Genomic DNA, 10,178 nt, shown 5'->3' on the forward strand with positions numbered 1-10,178 from the left:
GTTTACTGTTTCTTCTGAAGTCTATGAAAAAAAGAAAACTTATTAAAAAAACAATTGAAATGGTTCGTATCCATCTGTTAGTATTTCGGTATCAAGTTGTAAATCACAAATGTTGTAGGTGTAGTAAAGTGTACTTTAAACCTTTAGTATATATATAACCCATAATATATAAACAATAATAATAATACCGACCTAACTAATAATTATACTAAATAATACTTAAGGCTACTCAATATAAATCTAGGCATGACATTAAAAGAATATATTGTTAAAAAAAACAAATCTAAAACAAAGATTTTGATAAGAATCTCACTTAACCCTACCTTTGCCTTTTGTAGAAATATAAATACTATACTTCTTTCATAAAAAAGAAAAAAATACACATATCAGAATACAATTGGTTTAAAAACTGTTATTAATGTTTTTCAAAAAAAAAAGGATTTTAGTATATTATAAAATAAAACAACTTTACAATTTATTTTTAATGGTCTATTAGTTTTAAAAAGCTTCGTATTTTTAACAGTCAAAAGTTTTTAATGTGCATCCCAGAACTTTGTTAATTCACTTTAACCTTTGAAAATAATGTTAAACATGTGGTACAACATTTTATAAAAATTACAGCATAAAATCAACTGATAAATAATATTAAAAAACAAAAAAAATATTCTAATGTCATGCCTATCAACTTTGAAACTAATTCCTAAGTATTTCAACATGTTACTGGTTTTTGCTGTTTTAATTACTGTATTTTACTAATATGTTGTTAAAGACTTAAGACACTTACATTAATTTAAAATGCTTACTTTCACTTAAAATTAGCCATCATTTTTTGCAACTTATTTGTACTCATAAGTTGTCAAAACTCTTGTGAGTTTTTTGGACTTAAAATGTTTCAGTTCTATTTGGACTTTGTTGACTTAAAATTTGTCAGCTCTATTTTGACTCGTGGGCAAAAACTTTATCAATACTAATCTGACTTTGTTGACGTAAAATTTGTCAGTTCTACTTTGATTTTGTTGACTTAATGATTTTTAAACTTTTTGTGACTTATTGGGACTTAAACTAGGACAATACCGTTTTTTACTTATTTGGACTAAAATATTATTAACACCTATTTGATTTACTATTTATTCCACAAATTGTATTTTATTTAACATGACCCTCAATTGCGTGTTGACTCCATAAACCCTTATACTTTTTGGTATATGATTAAATTAAAAAGCTTTTGAAAGAGCAGAAAGCAAATATAAACAGTGTTTCAAAAAAATTTAATGCAAGTATTTTGTAAAATTTCTCTAAATCTACTGTTTAAAAAAATGCACTATGAAATTTATAGGAGAAAAGTATCAAAATGTAAGACAAAAGTTTGAAAAATTTTATGTTTAAAATAAAATGAATAAACAATAATAAATTAATAATAGAACAATAATAGAAAAAAAGTAGAAAAATAAAATAATAACTAAAAATGTAAAAAAAAAAGTTCTCTAAGCTTTAAAAATTAGCCCGCCTGATATCACCATAATAAAGGGTAGGATTTTTGTTTCTGAATTTTAACTCATGTTGTTGTAAGTTATTTGAAAATAAATTTTATTTTGAATAACAGCAAAGTTAAAAAATATATCATATTTTGATAGATAGATAGCAAGTAATGTTTTAATATAACAGGGTTGCCACTCTTTGAGTCAAAAAATCTTCCCTGAGTGACCATAAACTTCCCTGAGTAACCTTTAACTTCCCTGAGTTACCCTGAGTTTTTTCAATGCTTTAAAATAATTTATTTATAAAAATTAAGATTTTTTTTAAGAGTATTGAATAACTTACTGCAAGGCTAAAAAATTTCTAAATAAGCACTTAAAAATAAAAATAAAAATTCTGAGATTTTTTTCAATCAAAACTGCCTTAAGTTTCCCTGAGTACAAATAAAAGAATCAAAAATCCCTGAGTTTTCCTGAACTTTTCTACAACATGAAAATTCCCTGAGATTGCCTGAACTCCTTTGAGTGTGTAGCAACCCTGTATAAAAACAAAACATGCAAATTTAAGTACTGTTTACTAAACTAAAATCTTTTAACTTTTATCTAATATCAGACTAATAAACAAATTGCACTGTGCAGTTACAAAACTACAGTCTAGTAAAAGCTTGTACTTGTTTTCAGTACTAATTATTAGTACAGAATAAAATTATAAGAATGTAACCACATAGAATCTTTTATGGACTTTTAAAAAGACCAAAATTTCCTTTCTTAAAAGGCCAAAATGTTCAGCTTACCAGGGCAGAAAAATTCTAAAAGTGATCATTAATAACTTTTAGGGAACTGCATTGGCAACAGCAAGATCTATTACATCTTTTTGTTAATTTTGCTATTTGGACATCATAAGTAAAAAAAATTAATAAAAGTATAATCAAAAAAATACTTATAATTTTGAGCAAAATTAACCTTAATAAGAATTTAAGGTTATGTGAAAAATACTTTAAAACTTTAAATAATGTGAACTGAAAATATTCAAGGAACTCTAAATAATTAAACCTTGTTAAATAAAAACTCTTAATACTTAACTAATAATCAAAATTAAAAAACAATTTACATATAACAACTTTTAGCAATATCTCAATACAAGCTCTAGGTATTATCAAAAACCATCTAAGACTTACAACATTGTCTGAAATACTTGCGTTCTAGTTAACTGATTTTGTTAAACTCAACATTAAAAAATCAACAATTAAATAGCATATAAAAGATGCATTCCATTACCAAAATAAAAACTAGTTTTAATTTTGCTTGATTATCTACATTAGATTGTTTTACAATATACTAAAGAAATGGCTGGCTTAATATAATTTTAAATTTATTTTAAAGATACTTTGAAACTGTTTAAAGTTTAAACATTTCAAAGTATCTGAGTACTTAGACAGCTATGTAGTTTTCTAAATTGTATTTTAAAAAGTTACTAGAGAAAGTATTTTATAATTGAACAAAAATTGTACATCTCTACTGAAAAAATATCTAAACACGCCCTTGATTTACGCAAAATCTAAAAAACAAAACATTTTACATCAAAATAATTTTAAGTTCATGAAAACTAACTTTACATTAAAATACAAAGTAACCGTAATTTTGTAAAAAAAGCCTGAATGTTATAAAGTTTTAAATTCATTAAGTAGTCTAAAAATTACAGAGATTAGTTGAATTTTTAATCTATTAAAAAAAAGAAAAACTATACCATTGGTATATACAGGGTTGCCACTCGTTTTTTCAATTTTTTTTCAGGTTTTACAAATTTCTTCAAGGTATTTAAAAGTTAAAACTTTTTGGTCTGTTATTAGTCTTAAGTTAATTTTTATAAATAAACTGTTTTAAATAATACAAAAACATTTAAAAGATGCTGTATAGTTACTTTAAGTGTGTTTTTTAATAAAAAAAAAGTTTTGATGATGACAAAAAATCTTATTTATATGATAGATTTTTTGTGTCAAATTGAAGTTTTAGTTCTGAAAATGTTAAAATTAGTAAAAATTCCAGGGTTTTCCAGGTATTTTGATCAAAATTCTAGGTTTATCAAAGTTTTTTTTCAAAAATTCTCTAATTCTAGGTTTTTCCAGGTTATTTTTGCCTAAATTGTCGAATTCCAGGTTTTTCAAGGTTTTTCAATGTTTTTCTAGATTTCCAGGTAAAGTGGCAACCCTATATATAACAGGTTTTTCTTAACTTTTTTTTTATAATTCAAGTTTTAAAAAATTACAATAAAAAGTTTTAACATGCCTTCCATGTAACGTCTACAGAAATAACTAATGTTTATGGTTTAAAAAATTTACATAATTTTTGCAGTTAAGTAGGAATAATAAAGGTTGATATAAAAGAATACTTTTTTGTAACATAACTAAGTATTGGTCTATTTAACATTTTGGAAATATTAATTAAAAATTTATATTTAATAAGCCCAATAACTGTTTAATAAGATTACGAAAAAGAATTAACTTTTTAACTATAAAAAGTCTGTCTTAAAAATTTTATATTTCAATACTCAATTTGATCAAAATAAATTTTTGTAGAACTGTTTTTTTTTCATAAAAAAAGTTTTTTCTACATAAGTAGCTTTAGTACTGCTAACTTTAGATTTTCTATTTTAAAAGATGAAAAATGACGTCTGGGATTAAATTTTGTCAGTTTTATTTTTACTTTGTGGACTTAAAATTTTCTATATGACAGTTCTAGTTTAAGTTTAACTTTGTCACTAACTTTCTCTAACTTTTTTAGACTAATTTTTTGTTTACAACCTTTTTATTTGTTATTTAATTTCCCTATGGCACTTTATTTATATTGACTTTCTTACCTTTTTATTTTCATAACCCCCTTTTCTTTCTGATTATGACTAAACTTCAAAGGCTTAAAAAGAAGCAAAAACAGTTGTAAGTGTTGCTTTCTAAAAATTAAATGCAAGATTTGTTGTAAAATTACCTAAATATATTGTTAAATAAAATGCACTAAAAAATGAAATTTAAGAATGTGAGTGGAAAATGTGATAAACACTATTTTAAAAATAAAAGGTAGTATACTAATGAAATTTATTTTGGTAAAATACTACCTGGGTCTTATTTAAGCGTTACCTAAAATACTAATGACTCTTTACTTGGACGACACCATTATAAGCTGATTGCTAAAAAAAAATTATAAGCTTAATAAAAAATAATTTAAAGAGGTAACTTGCATTAATACAACATCATCAGATTTCAAGAAATTGTGCACCTATAGTAAAAGTAAATGTAAGAATCTAACTACTAGTTGAATGTATGTTAAAAATATTTAAAATAAAATATGTTTGAAACAACTGTTTTCAAGTTGTTTTTCAATTGTTGGCAATCTCTGAATAAAAGAAGCTAAAACTGAGCTTTTAAACTGTCTTTAGTAATTCTAAACTTTTAAAAATACCTGAAATAATCAAGTTATCTTTTCAACATTATTTAAAATAAAACTTTGGTCATCCTGAGTTTCATAAATAACATTAAACTAGTCTGAGTTACCCTGAAATTTCAAAAAATTCAAACTGTCTTGAGTTATGCTGAGTATACTAAGTGTGTGGATAACTTTACTGTAATGTTACATAAACTAACTAACTTACAAAAAGTTAGCTTATTATTAGATAAAACCATTTTTGTTAGTATAATTTCGCAGGTCCTTTTTCAAAAAATATTTATCAACTCTACTCATTCATATTTTGAGAGGTCTATTTTGGGCCATTTTGTTTGACAGTAGTCTAAAAGTCAGTTAATTTTTTGATTTCAATTATATTTCAATTTTTATAAGGCCTCCTTTATTGAAATGAAAAAAAAAAACTATAGCCCCTTCCGACCAGGTTTCTCAAAAAGCTACAATGAAATATGCCTGGTACTGTTTTTATTGTTTTGCATACAGCATCACCTCCAGAATATCTACTGTGCAGTTAAATTGTGACCTTATAGTCCCATGTGGCCCTTTTATTACTAACGTCAGTCAATCCTTAACACGAATGGAAATATTTATGAGTTATGAAGCTATGATATTGAAATTATGTAATACCCCATTAAAATTATCATCAGATTATGAAAATAGCCCTGAACTTTAATTTTGCACAAACTATTTAAAGAGACAACAGTCTACCTGTAGATTTTAATAACATCTAATATTTTTTGTTATCAAATTTTGTTGCAATGTTTCAATACATTTAAAATAAAATCAAAATGCTTAATTAAAAAAAAAAAACTTGAACAAAAATTGCAAAATTTAAAATAATCTCAATAAAAAATATTTGAATATAGTATTAGTTGTTAAGTATAACACCTACAGATAATAGAGTATTTTTATAATTAATTTTGTTGAAAAAATATTTCAGAAAAAACCTTCATACTGAAATAAAAGAAAAACTTTATAGTTTAAGCAGTAGGTTATTAATGTCTCTAACGTAATTCTGGCTTGCTTCTTTTTGAAGCAATAAGTGATCCTGAGTAACCAAAAACTAGACTGTGTTTCACTAAACTACCCCCCTTCAGCCTAATTTTATGATGAACAATAATTTAGTAATATTCAAAAAGAGAACAAAAACTACTATTTAAATTTAACTGTTTATATTATATACAAACTACATAGATGGCTAGATATAAAAGGGGAAATTATTTTACTTTAACCAATTGTTATTTTTTAAAATAATCAAGAAATTTATTAAAAAAAATTAACTACAATCTTTGGTTAAATTAAACTTTTGAAAGTTTTAATAAGTCTAAAAATCACAAAGTTACTGAAAAACGTATTTTAATTTTTATGCTTTTAAGAAAAAACTATTTCATAGGTATAAACTGGAAGTCTAGTTATCAATGTTACTAAATTTCTTATATCTTTACCTCTGGGATCTAGGTAGGTTATTAATTTAAAAAAAAAAAAAAAACGATTTTAAATCAATATTTTTATACTAGGTTAGCTTAAGAAAAAAGCACCTGTAAGTAGAAGTAGTTTATAATTATCTTATCTTAACATACTTACTTCTTTATAGTAACTACAATATCTAAAACAGTCAAAAAAAAAATTTAAAACTCTATGTCCTTTTAATTATATTGAAACTCTTATTTTTGTATCCGAAGCTTTACTTTTAGATTATTTAGCTTCTATAAAAATACCCGCTACTATAATAGTGAATCATATTCATTTTAATCATGATTAAAGTTCTAATTAGTTGTAAATAAAAAAAATTTAAAAATGTAATTTTAAGAACAGTTTAAAATTCTATAGATTTTATCATATTTTACCAAAATTTCCACCTTTTTAAATAACCTAAGGTTTTTTAAATTTGTTTAAAACTATAAAAATACTTTTCTAATGCGTTTATACAACGATTATCAATATATAAAGAAAAAATATTTTTTTATTTATAGATAGATTAAGAAAGGATTTCGTCAAAATTAGTATGAAATTTAGAAACTACTCAAAGTATGCTGATTTCTGAATTCTTCACAATAATTCTAACTCACTTGAGTTTTATAGAATTTATACAAAAAGTATAATATGCTTTCCATTTAAAGTCTTCACAAATATCCAATGTTTGTGGTACAAGACACTTTACTTAATTTTTGCAGTTTAGTAGGAATAGATAGGGTTTGTAATAAAAAATATTTTTTTTAAATACATTAAAGTACTGGTTTATTTATCATTTTCTGATATTTAGTTCAGATTTATATTTGATAGGCTCGATAACTATTTTTGCAAGATTAAGAAAAATAATTAGAATTTTAACAAAAAAATCCGTCTTAAAAATTTTAAATTTCAATACTCCATTTGATCAAAAATAAGTTTGGATAGAACTGTTTTTTAACAATAAAAAGTTTTTTACGTAAACAATAACTTAAGTACCGCTAACTTTAAAGTTTCTATTTTAAAAATTAAAAAAAAAAGACTATTATTGTTATACTAGGTAAGCTTAAGAAAAATAGCAGTTAAATAAAGTAATACCCCATAGTAGTAAAATTGTAACATACTTACACACTTGAAATTACTAACATATCCAAAAATTTCTAAAAACATTGTAAACTTTATTTTATAAAAAAATTTATTAGATATGTAAAACATTTATAACAATAAAAAATAATAAATAGTTAAAAAATATATACTCTAGTTTTTATTAGGTAATACTGAAAGTTATTTTGTTTATAAGGTTATTTAAAGATTATATCTTAATACTTAATGTTATAACATATAACATGAAGTATTTAACAAAGTTTTAACTACTTAAAGAATCCTTTCTACCATAATAACTTAAAAACTATTTTATGAATATTTAAGCTTATTTTTATTTTTTTTTTCTAATGCATTGTTGAAACAAAGTACTTTTATTGTTTGGTTTTGTTGTTCAATTAGCTTCTAGTTGCAAATAAAGAGAAAGTATATGTATTGAATAATTTAAAATTGCAATAATTAAGTTTTTATTACTGTCAACATTTTTAATAGAAAATTATAAAATCAAAAATATGTAACAACTTTCAAATAATAGGTATATCGTAAAATAAGGAGCTAGACAATATTTAGTAATTATTTTTCAATAGACATTTTAATCAACTACATTTTTACATTAGTAATGACAGGCACAGAGCTTTCAAAAATTTTAAAAACATTTCATGATTTTGATAAAAATATGTTTCTTTTTATAAAATCATTCAAGGTAACTTCTGACCAAATTTATTTTCTTAAACTATTTTTAAATATAAGCTATTTTAATTCTAATTGACTGGATAAAAGGGTAATTAGCAAAAATTAAGTTATTAAAAATATATTTTGGTTTACAAACTACTAAGAGATTATAAAATTCTTTCCAACATAAAAGACAAACCATATTAATACATTTACATACAGAAATATTTTATAATAATAACAGCTATTTAACAATTGAAATTAACAGTATGTTTCTGAAACTGATAAAGATTAAAAAACTTTTGTTGTAAGATATAACAAAAAAAAATTCATAAAACCATACTTTAGTTTAAAATTATAGTTTTTTTTTATATACATTATACAATTCATACAGATTTGCAACTCTATAAGACATAAAAAAGTTGCCTAACACACAAAAAATATCTTCATCAGCTATAAACAAGCTGAGTCAGTCTAATTTTATATTAAAAGGTGAAAAACTAATTGTGTATTGTACACTTTTTGTGCTTATAAAATTATTTACCTTGCAAATAAAATCTTAATAATAAAGATTATGTTAAATAAGTATAAGAAAAATGATTCTTATATTTTTTTCAAATATGCTAAATTTTTCTAACATTTACAAAATCACAATCGAAAAAATGTTTTATCAAAATGGTTGTAACAAACTATTTAAAGCCAAAAATAACATTTACAGACATATTTACTTTCTAATTAAAATCAACAGTGTAAGTTTAGACAAATTGAATTAGTAGAAATGTTTTTATATACAAATTATGATAATGAATTATTCTTCTTTTTTGAAACTTATACTATACATGATAAAAAAGAGCCTAATAATATCAAAATTTGTAATAAATAACCTAATTTTCAAAAAAATTCATAGCCTAAAAAAACTTAATTTTTATTTTAGTTTCAAAAAAGTTTATACTAAATTGAGTTTTCTAATAATTTTAACATGTTAAAACTATATTGACTTAACATGAGTGAGCGGAAATCCTGATCATCATAATTGTACGTAGATTCTCTTCATCAAAGTTTACACTTTTGTCTAAGTGTTTTATAAAAAGTATTTTTTTTAATATTGCATAATTAAGTAATATACAAATATTTGAAGTTCTAAATTGAACAAAAATAGTTCTCAAATTATTTGAAAATAGCGAGACAAATATACAACACTAATTAATCAAAATTTTGTTTGTAAAACTCAGTTTCACCCTTTAAAAGGGGTCTTCAGTTACAATTAAAATCTTTTTCAAATAGAGTCTATTTCCTATTTGGATAAGATTAAAATTAAAATTAAAGTTAAAGATAAACACTATTTTATTAATTATAATATCTTTAGATGGTTTAGAGCTAATTGAAGTAGGATAAATTTGCAGAATTTAGTTATTAACTAATTTGTTATTTTAAAATGCTAACTATTTAAAATACTTTTGTTAAAGCTTTAAAATAATTAAACCTTAAGTTATACAACTATATTTTTTAGGTAAAGAAATGACAAACACGTAGATTATATGCAAAACGAATATTACTATTAATATATCAGAAACAAATAAGGACTTTTTGTGCTGCAATATAAGGTTAATATAATGTTTGTCAACAATTTACAACTGAATTTTTGTTTGCGTGTAGGTTCAATTTTTTTACATATAAAGTTTTAAAAAGCAATGCAATTTTTAAGTTTAAAGTTTTCCTTCGCAATTGCAGGTAAATATGCATATAAAATTAAAATCATAGTTTATCAGCTTGTTTAGTATGTTATAAATAGCTAACTGTTTTGTAATATAAAACTTTTTTGTGTTAATATTATAAAACTAAACATATAACTTTAAATGATTGTTTTCAGTCATCATCAACTAAATGTTGTTTATAGTACTCTTAAAATATAAATATCTAGTTTAAAATATATTTCTAAAGTACTTTAAGTATTCTTCTGTCAAAATTAATACAACTCAAAATATAATATAAGCTTCATACATTTAACTGAAAATTAATACTAATCGC

The sequence above is a fragment of the Thalia democratica genome, chromosome 5 (genome assembly GCF_965202585.1).
Source record: "Thalia democratica chromosome 5, ktThaDemo2.hap1.1, whole genome shotgun sequence".
NCBI classification, from domain to species: Eukaryota; Metazoa; Chordata; class Thaliacea; order Salpida; family Salpidae; genus Thalia; species Thalia democratica.